At 33.2% G+C, this 18,682-nt stretch overlaps 1 pseudogene; it reads right to left on the bottom strand.

Annotated features, from left to right (window-relative positions):
• Positions 1-14,944: 14,944 nt before the first annotated feature.
• On the bottom strand, positions 14,945-15,063 carry LOC112476938 (annotated as a pseudogene).
• Between the last annotated feature and the right edge of the window lie 3,619 nt (positions 15,064-18,682).

Raw genomic sequence — 18,682 nt, 5'->3', positions numbered from 1 at the left:
CATAAAACAGACATGGCCAAACCTGGATTTGAGATAAATATCTTCTTCGTCTTTTTTTCACAATATTCTTTTAAAGTATGAATAAAAACCCTGATAGCTTTCTTTACCCTAGTGTTATGTTGTAACAAGCTTTTATTAGAGAGCTTGTTAACCATTTCCAAAGTAAAGGAAAAAGGGAACACTCATTAGTGGTCGGGGGAAAATATATATATATATATATATATATAAAACCTAAGAGAAAATGTACAGTAAGTTAAGAGTCAAGTGATTAAAGCTTAACTATAATGTACAATATTCTCTTTTGGTTACTTGAATAATTATAGAAGTAATCTGATAATTTATAATTTTGTTTTTTCAAAGTTCATAAATTATGGACAATTTATCTGTTCATCCCTGTTGGTTAAAATTAGAGCAAAAGTAAGTATCCCAAAATAGCAATAGTAGTTGTTACCAGTAAGTCTTGACTGGCTCAGGAGATGAGAAATTTTATAGTACAGACTAAATTAGCAAAGAATTATAGGGCCATGCAAAATAAATACAACAGGAAACTAAAAAAAAAAAAAAGAAGAAGAATAAAGCCATAGGCTGCTATAGTTATGTATAGGATGCACATTTAGCATCTGCAGCCATTTAGTAAATAGCTAGAGATGAAGAAAATCTCTTAAGATGTCTATTGAAGAGACATTAAATTTTAGAAAAATTAAAAGCAAGTCATGGTTGGGGTAGAAAGGAGTAATTCACACAAATCTAGTCAATAAGAATTCTTGAGATTAAAAGAAGGTAAGCTGTTACATCTATTGAGTATCAAATATGAAATATGGAAAGAAAATTTATGAGACCTAGGTTGGAATGCTAACTTGACTACTTACAGGCAGTATGATTTTTGTGGGCAACAAGAGATTTATGCATCCAAATATACTATCCATAAAATGTTTATGCTAATGCTATATTTCATTGATTCCAAGAAGCACATTTATTTACATTTTAACACCTCTGAAACAGAGATGTGTTACAGTTCATGGCAGCTCGCCATTGCAGTGAGCCAGGAAGCTTTGGTGACAAGTGGTTACTGCCTGCTTATGTGAAAACTTATTTTCTGCTTTCACGATTAGACAACTACAGCCCATTAATGATTCAGTCAACACATCGCTTAAGGACCATATGAGGAAAAAACGTGTTCTGGTTGTTGTCTGAAACCTTTTATTGGCATCTTTTTGTAAGATCAAAAAAGCACCAGCATCAAAACTTGCAAAATATGTGTCAGTGGCTAGGAAGAAAATTCTTAAGACAAGAGGGCACTCATGTATGACATGCTGCATCGCCTATGATCGTGGTGGCACAGAGGATGCATTAGGTGGAAAAACAAGTACATCTATGGTGCTGAGTTGAAAAATGATTCAGAAGAGTCAAACCAGTCATGAAGAAAATTGGAAAATTACTTGAGCTGATTTATCTCACTTCTGTTATCCTTTTAAAGTATGCGCAAGAGTGAGATATGTGTTAACAAATTTGTGCCTAAATAATTCTAAAGAAACCCTCTGAATAAAAATTGTAAGTGATAAGTCATTGTTAGTTTAATTGGCAGTTTTTTGTTCCTTAGTGCTACATGGAACAGGAGTATCTTACAATCAGGGGCTATGTTTTCTTCTAGGGGTATTATGGTTTCAGGTCTTATGTTCAAGTTTTTGATCCTTTTTGAATTGATTTTTATGTTTGATATAAGATAGGCATCTAATTTCTTTCTCTTTTTTCTTTCTTTCTTTCTTTTTTTTTTTTTTTGCCCGTTTTCCCAACACCTTTTATTGAAGAGACTGTCCTTTTCGCATTGTATATTCTTGGCTCTTTTGTCATATATTAATTAACCATATATATGTAGGCTTATGTCTGGGCTCTCAATTATGTTTCATTGACCTATGTGTCTGTTTTAATACCAATACCACATCATTATGATCACTACAGGTTCATAATAATAGCTTGAAATTTAAAAGTATAATACCTCCAGCTTTGCATTTCTTGCTCAAGATTGCTTTGGCTATTTGTGGCTCCATACAAACTTTAGGATTGTTTCTTCTATTTCTATAAAAAATGCTTGTGGAATTTTGATAGGGATTGCATTGAGTCCATAGTATATATTTTCTAATTTGGAGAAAATTTATCACCAAGACCTGGACATGTAATACATGTTATTATAGTGTTTGGATTAAATGGTCAAATATTTTTATTACTATATGTCTTATTAGATGGGTTTCTCTCTTGTAGCATTTCCACTGGAATAATTCACACAGGTAGAATAGGAATTTGGGCTTTTACCTATTAAAAAGTGATAATGATTGAGAAATTATGAATGTGATTTATGTCTTCAGTGCCTTGGATATAAATTCGTATCTATACATAAATAATGGGCAGTTGTAGTAGGAATGGAATTTCCCACTCCATATTTCTACTAAGGTCACAATTACATATTGCATAATTTAAATTTTATTTTCCTCTGCTTATGATATTGAAAGCAAACTTTGAAAGTCATTAGTTTAGAACGAGTTAAAATGAGAGAGCTATTGGATAAGAATTTGGATATCTGCTGCCTGTCTCTGAATAAGAAAATAGTGGACAGTTAACCATAATTAGCATTTTAGTGACTTGGGCAGTAGCTTTGTTGTAGTAAGAAACTTTCCTGGGAAGCAGATGAAAGCTCTCAGATGTTCATACAGATTCATAAAATGCTGATGGGATCTGCTCAAATTTCTATAAAAATGCTGTATAAAAAATCAGGAAGTATTTAGTTTTCCATCAAGAGGCTGTTTTTCATCTCTTGAGTCAATAATTCCTTTAAATTTCCTATGAAGCAAGGGAAAAATTTTTCCCTATAAAACTGAATAGGCAATTGTTTTGTTTACCTATGCAGTTACATAAATGTCCCTACCACACATTTTATATTTTAGGTGCCAAAATAAATTAAGTTATTATGGAACCTTTCAAGTTTGTTTTAAAGAGAATAAAATTGCACATTCTCTTAGTAATAAATTGAAAAGGTATATATTACTATTTTTACATTTTCAAACTTATTTAAAAATATGACATTAGGATGATCATATTAATGTTAATTTCCTTTTGATTGTATAATTATATTATCTATTGATTTTTTAATATTTGAATTTAAATAGTTATACAATGGTTTGCCTCATTTGTAAAGATAGCTATTTTACTCATTCATTCATCTGTTCATTTAACAATTACTTATTAAACACTTATGTACCTAAAACAATGTTAGGCACCATGGATTCAATGGAAAGTTCCAATTAGGGAGAAATAGGATAGAACAGAAAAACATGCAAGATTGTAGAATGCATTGGTGGTAAGTACATAGAGTGGTTAAGAACTGGAACTGAAGGGCTTAATAGGGGCCAGATTATGAATGTGGCAACTAAGAATTTGTGCTTCCTCTTAAGGGCAGTGGGGAACTCATAAAGATTTAATCAGAAGATCAATATGATTAGATTAGTATTTTAGAAAGATCACTTTTGGCTGCCATATAGAGAATAGTTTGCAAAGAAACTGGGAGTAGAGCAACTAGGTAGGAAGCTGTTGTAATAATTCAAGCAAAGATGATGGTGTCCACAGTAGGTAGAGACAGCTTATAGACAGATCTACTCATTAGAGAATATGTGTAGGGTTAGATGGGAAGAGAATCTGAAATTCTTAGGAAAATAACATTTAAGAGAAGGGTTGAGGAAAGAGAACCCACAACAAAGACTAGAAAGAAGAGTGGGATTAAATCCTGGAGATTGTTTTGGGGGAGACCAAAACTAAATGTTATACTGTATTACTTATGTGCCTGGAGAAATAAGTGTTTTAATGTTTTTATTAGGTGAAGATAAAGTAGTGGTTCCCTTTATAAAACAAAGCAGAGACATGGCACCCAATAAGTTATCACTGTTATTTGGTCAGTTGTCAGTAGGTTAATAATTATTTTGAGAAAGAGAATTGGAGCAAACTTCCATGCTAAAATACTCTCTAAGAGATTTCTTGGGGTTTATATCAGTAATGAGGCTAATCTATCAGCATCATCATGCTATTTCAGGGATGCAGTAATGATAAATGTGATGACGGGGTAGCTCTAGAGCCTCTCAGCAATTAATCACCACCTTACAATTATCTTCAGACATTTATTAACATTTAGATTTGGTTTTAACAATCTATCATAGTCCTTTTAAGTAGGAGGCTTCTAAATCCCAGCAGTTGTTTTCACTAGCTGCCAAATAAAGAGAAATATGACCATGTGCTCTGTACAAGTCAGAAAAGCTAGAGAAAAACAATAACAATAACGCAACTTAAAAATGACTGCTTTTCATTCAAATCTATATTTCAAATAACATTTTAAATATCATCATTATATTTTTATTAATAACATCTAATTGGTATGGACAGAATATAATTGTTACCATAAATAAGTAATTAAATTCTACAACTGTCCTATGAAGTCAGTACTATCAGCATCTCCAATTGACCAATAAGAGGCCAAAGACCCCAAGTAGTTCAGTTTATACATCTGCAAGTAGAATAACTGGTATTCAAATGTAGACCTTCGAATGCTATGCTCTACTCTTTGATCATTCAACTTTTCCAGTGGTTTTAACATGTGCTTGTTTGTCTTTTGAGTCCAGTTTCCTGTCTATAAAGAAGCCTGATCTGTAACAGCTTCCAGTACCTACCACTTTGCCACAAACCAGTACCTGTGATGACACACAATAGCCTTTTGACGAATGCTAATGGTTAATGGTTTTAAGAGAATGGATCAAACATTAAATGTGGATTCTTTTTAAATGTAGATATTTTTAGATACTTAACATTATGGGTAGAAAAGGCCAAAAAAGACAAAATAAACTCTAAAATGCTATACCTGAATCCTTTTGAGAGTCCTGCCTTTTAACAAGGCAAAGATTAAAAGCAAAGAACATATCAAAACTGATTTTTATTTAAAACAATTTTTTGTGAATAAAGTACCTTAACCAATTGAATAGATTTAATTTTTTTATTTCTTGCTATTTTAAATATTCTTTTGAATGTCCAGAGACAATTTGTGTTGTTTTATACTGAGAGTATTATTTTTATACCATCAGACAGAACACTTCAAAAAGCAATAGAAGACAGACAATTCAATTTCTATGTGGCAACTTTGCTTATAAATATGGTGGGTTTTAGAATGCTGAGACTAGTAAATCACCATAGTAGAGTAGTGAGTTTGGAGTACAGAAACAATGATTTTCATAAAAGTAGTATTTGTTCATTTATTGATTAGATTATGTTTATTGAGAAATAAACGTGTACCACATACTATTATTGTCAATGGGATACAACATTGAATAAAGCAAAGTCCCTGCCCTCAGGAAGCTTACTTTCTAGAGAAGAAGCTTAACGATAAAGTCAACAAATGTATATTATAATGTCCGGTGGTAATGGGTGCCATGATGAAAAATGAAACTAGGTTTGGATAAAGAGTAAAAGGGGAGTTGTTTCAGGATGGATTCAACATAATTCCCAATGGGAAATGTAAGACCATTTAAAAGTCTCTTAAATATTTTATCTACACATGTGGAAGGGATATCATTTGGTCGTTGGCACTGTATATTTGAATCTATGTAAAAATGAGATACCTTATGTGCATTCTAAGATAGCTCCTGATTTTTCGGAGACCTCATAGTTACACTTTTTTACCTAAACATAAAATAAAAAGAGATGATTCATTCTTTGTATCTTGGAAAAGCCTCAAAGAGCCCATCACAGCTGTATAAATTACGTATAGCTATGTCATTTTTATTCCTAGTAGCAGGAAAGACTTTAGCCCTAGGATTAAAATGCTAAATGCACCCTCAGGGCACAGAAGGCCTGAGACAGGAAGGATGAGTGTCCCCACATTGACTACTGAATACAGAGTTCTAAATTTAGTATGTATTTTCAACTTGGCTATATTTTATAGTACTTTATATTTGTAATCATTTAATAGCTATATTAAAGAAATCTTGGAATTAAATAAAAGCTATCAATGTTCCCTTTAAAGAGTAGAATTATTTTCTTCCAGAGTCTAGAGGCAGTGCTATCCAAAAGAAAGGTAATGTGAGACTTGCATGCAATTTTAAATTTTCTAGTAAACTCATTACAGTAAAAAAAATGATAAAATTAATTTTAATAATATATTTTATATCACCCAACATATCCAAAATATTATCATTTCTGTATGAAATCAATATGAAAATAAGTCTTTGAAACCTACTCTGTATTTTACTAACAGCATATTTCAATTTGAATTAGTCACATTTCAAGTGCTCAATTTGGTGGCTAATAGCGACCAAACCAGACAGTATAAGGCTAGAAGTTCTTTATGTTTTGAAGCAACCTTCATTTTATTTTATTTTTTTTCCAAACTTGTTTTGGGCCTAGTGGTCTTTTACATTTTGTTATGCATGTCCTCACAACAGATTATTCTGATCGTGGAGGAAGAACATAGAGACTTATTCTACCTGTGTCATTCCCTCCTCATCTCTTTAGGTTTTGTCTGACAGAAGCTTGTCAGGCTTGTGAATAAAGGAGCAATAACAATAATATTGATCAAAAGAATGTGCTATGCATATCTGTCATGCAGGGGTCTCAAATACATGCCATCCAAAAATTCAGCGGCACTCTAATTGTGAAAGTCAATCTGATGCATTTGTTGCAAAAGCAAGCAACATAGAGGATTCTCACTAGCTTAAATTAGAAAGTGACATCTTTTGAATTAGACTATGTCATGGAACTAAAAAAGAGATAGATAATGAAGAATCCAGAAGTATATTACCCACACCTCAGTTTGAGTGCCCTCAGAACCTATCTAAGCAATTGTCATTTTCAAAGACTCACCTCTAACATTGTTTTGATCCTGGATTCCTTCCTTTATTCTAAATTTTATAGCCCTGAAAAAGAAAAAGAATCTGATTGGCCCATCTCATGTCAGGTTCCACTGCTGGACTGTTCGTCTAAGGTAAGATGTAGGGCGATGTAATAAAGACTGGAAGTCTATCTCTGTATACCAGGGACCATTCTCAGAAAAGGAAGAAACACTGTGGGCTATCAGTGTTCCACCTCAAAGAACAAGAGGGACAGGAAATGCCAACTTAGAAATAGTGTTTATCACTAAATTGATGTTTTAAATTTTCTGTGCTATGCCACTGAACTTTGCCTCTTCATTTGTATTCCCAACAGCACTAAAAAATGGTGGAATGTTTTTTATTAAAGCCTCTTAGCATCGACTTATTATATTTAGTTTCTTCGAAGGTATTGAGCTAGTTACATTTTAGTATAATTCAAGTGGCAACTCCATTAAGAATAGATTCAAGAAGCCAATAACTGATATAAATGTAAAGAATAAATAAAAATTTCAGGATATAACAAGGGAAAAATTTGAGACTATAGAAACAATACAGATTATGAATAATTAATTATAAAAAAGAAACGAGCTATACTGGAGTACATTCTTTCTTCCTCCTTATCCTACTAATTATTTTTAGTAGCAATTATGCAACCTTACCTTATCGTTATATTGTGTATTTGCTTCTTGTCTTCCTAACCCACTGGCATTTAAATTATATGACAATAGAGCCTGCTAGTTATGCCATGTCTTCTAGAACAGTATCTGGTACATAGCAGGCATTAAATAAATGTTTTTTAAATGAATTAATTAGTCAATGAAAACATTAAACTCTCTGACTACTTTTTGTTGCTAGGATAAAATAAAAATGATGTGTGGAAATATAGAGCTGAAAATGACCTTGGGAATTATTTCTGTTTTTCTACTTTCTAACTGAAATAATTTAGGCCCTTGTACATATACCCTTTACCTAGGAGACTACAGGAAAAAAAAACACAAAATGTCACCTACAACCAGATTTTAAGTTTACAAATGTACTATGCTAATGTCAAGAAACCATAAGATGTCTATTCATTGCCAAGAAAATTGTGTAATTCCTACTCCTCTGGCTTCAACATCCTCGAAGCACAACCTTGCTCCTCAAACCCCTAAAATGCTGAATACAAATATAAAATATTTACTAAAAAATTTAAATTTGGACCCGAAATGTGTTCTAAAGAGACTTCAAATATATATTAAATATACACATGACTATTTTATATGCCTAGGTATTGTTTAGTCCAAAATAAAATAGTAGAAAACAACAGAAGAGATGCATTTTTGGAGGGTAAGATTATCACTTTGAGGAGGGACTCTGGCTTTAATTTATTAAATAGTTATAATAAAAAGGCCTCATGTTTTCTGTTGTGGAGGTTTTGTAGCTACCTTTGTTTTACTTCAAAAGATAAAATAAATGAGCAAAAAGAGTAAGCAGTGCCTATGTAATCCCACATCCCTTACCATCTGAAAAATTACCAACATATCGAAAAGAGAATGCTCATGATAGTAGCTCAAAATTATAAAAAGAGTAAATATAGCATGCATTTTAAAAATACTTTCTATTTTTGAAAGACTTCTTTAGAAAACTTCAAAAGTTAAGTAATTGTGATATACCTTCTACCATTAATTAAAGGATATATTAATACACAGTGCTGGGGGGAATTTGGCAATTATTCTGGAAAACTGATCTTAAATTTCTAGAATAGATGACTTTATTCATGGCCAGCTTTGGAGTGTTGGCCTTGATTTATAATATTGTTTAGTAATTAAGTTTTAGAACATGAGCTTTTTGTTAGATGAAAATCATTCTGTGTTTGTACACATTAATATTTTAAAATTGAAATTGAGCGGTTATGAAAAAAATGGGCATTTTATAGTGAAGTTTTATGGATGATAGTAATAAAAACCTCACAGGGAAGCAATGTATCCTACTACTTTATATGTATGTTGTCGATTCACTGCATTCATGTATGTTAGAGCTAGTCTTGTGGATCCTGCTACATGCTGCATCTACTTATTTATTAATAATTTTTAGTTGATGCTTATTCTAGTGGTCCCAGGTTTGAGCTTTATTGCTTTCTTTGATTCTGCTGGAAGTGAGAGGTAGGAAGCAGCCTAGCTTGGAACAAGGATAGCACAAGGAGTCAGTAGGGCTAATCTCTCTCTTTTTATGGTCTTCTATAATCCAAAATGTCGAATCTGGTGCCCAGCCTTTATGCATGCTGCTAGAGCTCTTATTAATGGCTGCTGAATATCAGACACTTTAGATCCCACATTCATACAATAAGTAGCTGATTAGAGATGTAAATGTGCTGGGAGCCATGAAATAAATACACAGGGCGCTGGGTTTGCAGGCATTTCTTGGTTTTGGCTGATGAATATTTCATCCTATTAAGCACTTGGAACAAAATTTAAAAGCTTTGCCAAAAACCCAATTTTAACAATTAAGGCTTCTTGTACATTCTTGTTCTGAAAGTCTTTGTATTTATCATATTGAATGTCTAAGGAGAGAAAATAGGTTTTAAGTCTGTTACTGGAAATTACTTGGGATTTTTTTTGGAGGGTGGTGAACAGTAAGTGTAATTGACCTAATCTCTCTGTGGAAACAAGAGCCTCTTGGATCTGCTACTGGCAACTGGCAGAAAGTACTATAATGTTCTTATTTTATTCCCAAGGCTCTGAGAATGATGACGATGGACTTTGTTATAAACAGACTAAATGACATATCTTTTAATCATAACAATTCTTTTTCTTACAAGAATCTTATAAATCTATTAGTCAAAATTACCAAAATGGTGGACCTATAGTTTTAAAGATGTTTTATAGAGTAGGAGTGAGAGGGGAGTGTTTTCAATTTCTCTCCTCCAAAATGTCCCTGAACATTTACCCAATTCAACCACATAAATGTGTGTGAAGTAATTTCCTCCTTCGTTGTTTTACATTTCATTTCCCTTCACTCTGGCTTTCTACTCAAATAATCATCATTTTCAAATTTCCTGTCTTTTTCAATGATACTTAGAATAATCTTATCCATTTAGCCCTCTATGTAATACTCTTTCTCATTTAAAGAAAAAAGAATATTGAGAATGAAATAAATGCTTTTCAATAATTTTGAGAAATGAAAAAAGATTGAAAGAAAGAAAACAAGGGAATGACAGCTTAACTGGTCTGATACTTATCTGTCATATTAAAATTCAGTCTGCTGTGTTGGGATGCTTATTTCTCTTTTATAAAAATGTCTGAAGATTAGGGAGTAAATGAGAAAGCACAGGGAACTGTGAGGATTCTGAAAGCATTGACTGGACAGAACTGTGGCTATTTTTTGGTCTTATTCTTAATTTGTACACTTGCACTCTACAACTAAATCTTTTTCTCAAAATGCCCAAGGAATGGTAGAAAGTACTAAGGGTTTCAAATGAGAGAGCAGAAGAAAGGCTAAAGCCTCTCTGGTTACAGTCTTCATATATCACTATTATCGTATGCTGCATTAAACATTTCAGTTTCCCATTCAATAGATCTTTCCCCGGAAAAAATTAATTATGGTGGAACAGATGGCCTCAGACTTTGGACAAGATTTGCCAGAAACCAACAGGGACTTCAAGGGAGGATTCACCAGAAACAAGGTTGTTTCTTGAAATCATTTCTCAAGGATAAAAGAAGTACGTTATGCCAAGAAGAAATGATACATTATCTCAGTCTGTTCACCTGAGTGTTGTTCTGTACACTAGGACGAAACAGTAAATAAGTTGTTTTTCTCATTGTTTGAGGCCACAACCTTTCATAGCTTGATGTAAATCAAGACTTGTATAATATTGACATTAAAGCCAGTAAAATCAGAGTGATGTAATAATGCCATTTGTCAGGACTTCCTTTCCAAACCAATCGTTAATTATTATTCATTGAAATAAGACTTGCCACTTGCTGAACCAATTTCTGTGAGAAGAGAACAAGAACAAAGATGACAGCAAGAGAAATGTAAAAGGTGCTTACAACTGTCAGTAAAAGAAAACCTCACTCAAACAACCTGAAATTTAAAAAAAAAAAGGATCATCTCAATGAACACAGAAAAAGCATTTGAAAAACCCCAACACCCTTTTATGATACAAATACTAAAAATGTTAGAATAGAAGGGAACTTCCTCAATACAATAAGTGGCATTTATGAAAAACCCACAGCTAACTTCATATTTAATGGCAAGAGAATGGAAGCTTTCTCCCTTAGATCAGGAGCAAGGCAAGGATTGTGACTGCTATAAACTATCATCATGGAAGTTCTAGCCAGAGCAATTCAGCAAGAAAAAGAAATAAAAGGTATCCAAATAGAAAGAAGTAAAATTATCTCTATTTACAGAGGGCATGCATGGTTCTACATACATCTCAAAGGACATCTCAAAGAATCAACAACAACAACAAAATATTAGAGCTAATAAATTCAGCAAAGTGGCAGGGCACAAGATAAACATACAAAACTCAGTTGTATTTTTATACACTAGCAAGAATCAGTCCAAAAAAAATTTAGAACACAATTCCATGTATAAGAGCATCCAAAAGACTAAAGTACCTAAGAATAAATTTAACCAAGGATGTAAAAGTTTTATACATTGAAAATGATAAAACATTGCTGAAAGACCTTTAAAAAGAATTAGTTAAAGTGAAAGACATCTTATATTCATGGATTGGAAGGCAATATTGTTAAAATGACACCTCTTCCCTTATACCTCCTTAACACTTGGCAACAAGGAATCTGTTCTCTATGATTTTGTTATTTCAAGAATTTCGTATATATTGAATCATATAGTATATAACATTTCGGCATTAGCTTTTTTCTTCTCTACATAATTTTCTTAAGATCTATTCAAGTTGTTGCATGTGCCAATAGTTTGCTTTTTTTTATTGCTCAGTAATATTCCACAGCATGGATGTATTACAGTTTGTTTAACCATTCACCACTGAAGGACACCTGGGTTCTTTCTGGGTTTGGGCTGTTACAAATAAAAGGGCTATGAATAATTGTGTACAGGATTTTGTGTGAAAATAAGTTTTCACTTTTCTGGGATGAATGCCCAGGAGTGGAATGGCTGGGACATATGATATTTGCATGCTTAGTTTTATAAGAAACTGCCAAAATGTTTTCTAGAGAGGCTATACTATTTTCCATTCCCCTTAGCAATGTACGAACGATTATTTTTCCACATCCTTACTGGAATTTAGTACTATCACTTTTTATTTTATCCATTCTGATAGGTATGTAGTAATAATCTCATTGTGGTTTGAACTTACATTTTCCTAATGGCTAATGTTATTTGCCATTTCTATATACTCTCTAATGTTTTTTTTTTTCCATTTTCCAGTTGTTTTGAGAGGTCTTTATATATTCTAGACAGAAGGCCTTTGTCAGATATATGGCTGGCAAATATTTCATCCAGCCTGCAGCTTGTCTTTACATTCTGTTCACATAGCCTTTCATAGAACAAAAGTTTTTCATTTTCATGGCATGCAAATTATGAACTTTTTCTTTTGTATATTGTGTTTTTGGTGTCATGGGACAGTTTTCAATGTTAAATGTATAATTTCATTATAATCTTCCGAAAATGGAAAATTTATGTGAGTCATAAATAGACACCGATAAATAACAAATTAACTAGAACACTGTTCCTTCACTATCTTGAATAAGTAGGGACATACTAAAGCAATACTTTAAATTACAGAAGTTTAGTATTGTATTATGTTCATTCTTAACTATACCTTTCAGGAGTACAAAGCAAGAAATCAGATGTTCTTAAATAATATCTATAACATAACTACGCCAATTCACTGCAAAAAATGGCAAAAGACTGTTTTAGAAAAGTATGATTTTTATCTATTGAAGAATTATAATAAGCTGGTTGAAAATATAGTTAAGGTACTTGATAAAATATTGGACTCTCAGTTAAACTTGAATTTCAGATAAACAGCAAATACTTTTTAAATATGTGTGTGCCAAACATTGCACAAGATGTATTTACACTGAAAAGTTTCTTTGTTGTTTATCTGAAATTCAGATTCAACTGAGTGTTCTGTATTTTTATTTGCTAGATTTGGCAACCTTAAATGTGGTACAAATTCTTTAATAAAAGAGGTACTAATGAACTAGTTAATGAAATTCACAAATTAGATATTTGGAACAAATATCCTTTTCTAAATTTAACTTCTTATTACATTTTGTGTTTACTCAGTTTAAGTGGTATCTAAAAAGCATTTACATGAGAATCAAAGAATAATAAAACTGGAATAAAACATGTTCAAGCCTTTCAATTTACAGACCTTTACTGCCACTGTAATTCTAGGTATAGAAGAGAGAATAGATGTCCCCTTCCTAACTCCCATCAAAGTTTCAAAATTTCCCCACAACCTCAGACTATCTAAAAAGTACAAGCATTTTGCAGTCCATACCACTTAGGGACCTAATAATTTGAAGCCCAAGGAGATTTTCCAAAGAGTTGGCAGAACTAATTGTATCTTTACAGGTATCTACTTTAATAATTAAGTAGAAAAAAAATGAAATTCAAATAGTAGCCTATACAAAGTTAATATTTGCTTTGAGAAGATGATAGATATTTAATTGAAAAGAGTTGACGAAATTAATAGGGGGTTCCAAATGTGAGGGCAGAAAAATAAAGCCTGTCTAGTTAGTTTTCACCTATTTCTATCACTAAATGAGAGCCCAAGTCACATGCAATAAGGATTCAAAGAATATTAAAGACATTTTCTACAGCCATGGGTATTCTGGGTGACACAGCTACATCACGCCTAATTATAGGTTTGTCTCATTTCTGTTTGCTCTCTTGTTTTAATTTATTTTCTTTCAATTTTTTCTGTATTAAATACTTTTTTAATCTTTCTACTCCCATGAAAAACATATTACCAAAAGATTTCAGTAACTTACACAAAATCTCTAAGGAGTACACATTCTTTTAATTTGTACTTTAATTATTAAGTCAGCCAAGGCTCAATTCATTTAATGTTCTTTAAAAATATGCATAGATTCACAGCTATGTAGATTGAAGAAAGGATTAATAATATCCAAGAAGAATTCAGTTTGGTGAAAAGTAGAACTGTAAAATAAAGGCAGCCAGACACTGGAGAGTAAGAAATGATAAAAGAAGCAAAGCTGTAAAGGTCAGATTATGTTGTGAGATGAAGTAATGATGGGTTTTTGAGCCCATGTAACTGCAGAGAAAAAGCTCCTACTGTCTAGCATGCGAGGCAATTTTTTCTGCATCCATCATTCAAAAGAAATGTAAATGTGTACATCACAACAAATACTGAACTCATTTGTATTTATTCCCATGATCCTCCCTGTATATTTCTGCTTTGTATACATATATTCTTTGGGAAGAAAATAATGAACTATGTTCTATGTCATTCAGTGTCTTCTTTTCCCCGTCCCCTACCCCACCTTCCTTCTTTAAAACAAGATTTTAGCTTTTCTAGCACTTCATGGGATATGTATTGTTCTTGCAGAGGGAAATCTAGATACTGAAGGAGCAGGTGTTATTTTTTTCCCCTTTGGCTGATAAAAAGACAGGTGAGACACTGAACAATTACACTTCTGTCTCTGGGGAGCTGCTTCTCATTCCAGTTCATCCACTTCCTCTGTTTTAATTCTTTTAATTGGGGGTTTAGAGAATCGGGGTTGTTAGGTTTCCCAACTATGTAGGCTTTTGGCTGTCTGGTCCTTCATCATCTAGAAATTTAATTCCAAAAGTGAGACCAGAAAAGATCCTAAAAATGTCACCTTTCAAATTTGCATATCACCTCTCTCTCTCACCTATTCCTCAGTTAATGTGAAGCCTTGGGCAAATCCACCTTTTATTGATTTCAGTGGCAAGAAAGAAATCATGGAACTTTACACACTATTTAACTCTGTCACTGATTTTTTTTTTTTTGTAGGCGAGGCAACCCTTGGTTGACCTCACAGATTGCAAGGGCCTTGTCAGTTTGCAATCCCTTATTTTTTTATTTTTTACACCTACAGCACCTGGTGTTCCTAGGTGGTCTCCCATCCAAGTACTAACTAGGCCTGGCCCTGCTTAGCTTCCGAGATCAGACAGGATCAGGCTCGTTCAGGGTAGAAGGGCCGTAGACTTGTCACTGTTTTTTTTTGTTCTGTGGAAGGGCACTGTGTGTTTTTAAATGTGGGTGCTGAACATGATATGAAAACAGGAAAAACCTGTTATTCCTCCTATAACTTTCAACATCATGTTTATGCCCTCACCATTGCTAAATTGAGAGTAAAAATATCAAGAGGAAAGTGGAAAGATTAAGCAAGTAAAAGTTATTTTTATTTAAAATATTTGTATTTGAAAATTAATTTATTGAATCTAAAACTCCTTAAGCATAGTATAAAATGATTTAGCAACAGAAATCATTGGAATACCTGCTTTTCTAGAATATAGTAGATTTTTTAAAAAATCAAAATTATGGCAAAAATAACATATCTGGGAGCAGAACATGATTATATTGAAAACGTAAATTCTAAAACAAATATAAAGAATTCTGAAATGTTTATCTGCATATAACCACTATAACTGAAACACTAATTATAAAACTAGCTGAAGTCACCAATTTTGTAATTAATAGGCAAGTAAATGTATTTTGTGACACAGCTGATGCTCTAAGTGCTTACAATAAAAACCCTGTTTTTAACTCACTATTTCACATTTTCTGTTATTTTCAAATAAATAGATAAGTTAAAAATAAAAGGATTACTAGTATGAAAATGTGAAAGATTTATATCTAGAGAGAAGGAAATTTTATTTTACTAAAATTTGAGTGGGTAAAAAGACAGAAGATTCATCTAACCCAGTCTTTCTCAGTCTTTACTGTGTGTACAAATCACTGGGGATCTTGTTAAAATGAAGATTCTGACTCAGTGGTCTGGGACATAACCTGAGATTCTGCATTTCTGACAGGGTCCCAGCTAATGCCAACACTTCTGTTCCCTGGACTACGGTTTGAGTGTCACGGGTGGAAAAAGAAAGATGTTTATATAATACCACGCATGTAATGAGGAACCACAGTATAAACAGGCTAACACTAACATTTGTTTTACTTTATAATGTGAATGGAAATTGCCAAGATATTGTTATTTATGTCAAGGGAACTAAAATGGAGCCAGGAGGCCATGAGGAAGCTTGCCTTATGCTCCTCCCACCCATGAACTTTTGAACTTTTAAGACAACCATGAAACCACATCCTGAACTTTACTTCCTCTTTACCATGGTAACCAGACAATCTGCATTCTTCGCTTTGAAAGGAGATCATCTGTTTCATGAGCCAGTATCTTTTGTTTACATAATGAACCTAACCAATCCCTGTTAACCTAGCCAGCACCCATCATTTGCAGAGTACCTGAATGGGAACTGCACTTGTAGGTTTTGCCTTTACAAATCTTGCCTTTCTTTGTTTCCTTTGTAGCACAATTTAGGTTGCTACCTGAATCAGAGCTCCAAGTTGTAATCTTTCCTTTGCTCAAATAAATGCTTTTTATTCTTTATTATAGCATAATCCTTTTTTTTTTTTTTTTTTGGAGGAGAGGAGAATTAACAATAACCTCGATAGGGTTGTTTAGAAATTCTTCTGTTATAAAAACCTTAAAAATGATTACCTAGGGAGTTAACTTATTTGGATCAATTTTGTATTGATTGTTCTCTTTTAACAGTTAGGATATTCTGTTCATTTATGAACAGGACGGTAAAGGGCAGGCAGCTTGCCAGTACGTTATATTAGGATCCTGGATATCTAAATCTAATTCCTGTGTGTCTTGATTATTGACTGAATAAATTTGATGGAATTGTCTAAAAAACAAACAAACAAACAAACAATATTTACTTCTACTCTAGACTATAGGATACAATATAGAGCAGTGGTTCTTAACCAGAAGTGATTTTGTTCCCCAGGGGACACTGAGCAATGTCTGAATATATTTTTGGTTGTTACAACTTTTAGGTGTTTGGGCCAAGGAATTTGCTATTGCAGCCTAATAGGTAGGGAGGCCGGGGATTCTGCTAAACATCTTACAGTGACAGGACAGCCCCACAACAAAGAATCATCCAGACAAAATGTCAGCAGTGCTCAGGTTAAGTAACCCTGCTGTAGAGGATAAGAGAGGTCTGAATAGGATGACTTGTATTTAGGGGTGTACCAATATTGAAATAATTAGTGAACAAGTCTTGAGCAGTGCTATCTATAGGGAAGTAGGGACAGGATAGTGGAAAGCATCCATGTGCTGCACTGCTTTCAGTACAATTTGTGGAAGAGGCAGCTCTGGAGGAAAGGTTGGTAGGATTTAATAAAGACTAGTGGAACAAAAGAATTATACCTTTCTAATAATGTAAAGGTGCTTCTCATCTTTAACATTGAAATTGTAAGCCTTCTCGATAGAAAGTTTCGAGAATGCACTTTTATAGAATTTTTTACTTGAAGCCAGTTGAAGCCCCGGCTTATTAGATGTGTAGCTATTGCCTGCAAGTACATTATGAGCACATAATTCTACCCATCTTTCATCTAGCAATACTGCAATTTTCCTAAGTGTATTGTTCTTAGCAGAAACACTAAGCAGAGCAAAATATTTGCTAGAAGTAGAAGCCTGATGTTTTAAAATTATACATCCAATTGATTAGTTTTTTCATTTTATTTCTAAGACTTTCATGGAGATTTTTAAAGATCCCAGGAGGAAAAAGAAAAAAAGAGAAAGAAACGATTATGGCAAGTGGCTAGGACAGTAAAGATGTATTTTCTTCTTATGTAGTAATTTGACTGTTATTCCTGAGAGATATCAGATTATTTATAATATTTATAAATATTTTAAGTATATAACGAATATCACATATGAACATATGTAAATGAAAAATTCATTTAAAATAATAAGAGTCTTATTGAGATATCGGAGCAATGCTTTCAGCACAGTAATACCCTCTTATTCACCAAAGATATGTGCCAAGACCCTCAATGGATGCCTGAAACCAAGTATAGTACCAAACCCTATAAATACTCTGCTTTTTCCTACACAGTAGATCCTTGAATAACATCATTTTATTCAATAACATTTCATTATAACACTGATGAGAAACAATAATAATAAAGTCTCAGGCCGGAGCCACTGTCTGTGTGTGGAGTTTGCATGTTTTCCCATGTCTACATGGGTTTTCTCCAGGTCCTGCAATTTCCTCCCACATCCCAAAGATGTACATGATAGGTTAATTGGCTTGTCTGAATTGTCCCAGTATGACTGAGTGTGGATGTGGGTGTGAGTGCGCCCTGCGTTGGTTGGAAGGGCATTCTGTCCAGAGTTGGTTCCTGCCTCATGCTTTGAGCTGCCGGGGAGAGGGTTGGCCACCCATGACCCTGAACTGGAATAGGTGGATTGGAGAATAATGATCTTACTTATTTTTCTTAATCTTTCTTTAAAAAATTTTTTTTTTAGTTCTCTCTATTATCATTTATTCTCTTAAGGAACCTGAAAAACAAAACAAAACCACATTGATCTAGGCCGCATTAAAAATTCAAAACATTGGCATGAGATTTCAGTAGAGAGAAGGAAACGTGTAAACAAAACAAAACAAAATAAAAAATCTTAAACGAAAATGCCAGTCAGGGTCATAAAAAGGCTCTCAATTTAACTGTCCCTATTTATCCACCCTCACTCATTATCAAAGACTCTCAGAGTTTTCTGAGGTGTAAAAAGGGTCAAAGAAGCAGGAGC

This window comes from Pteropus alecto, unplaced genomic scaffold (genome assembly GCF_000325575.1).
Source record: "Pteropus alecto unplaced genomic scaffold, ASM32557v1 scaffold81, whole genome shotgun sequence".
Taxonomy (NCBI): domain Eukaryota; kingdom Metazoa; phylum Chordata; class Mammalia; order Chiroptera; family Pteropodidae; genus Pteropus; species Pteropus alecto.
This window is presented reverse-complemented; position numbering and strand designations above follow the sequence as displayed.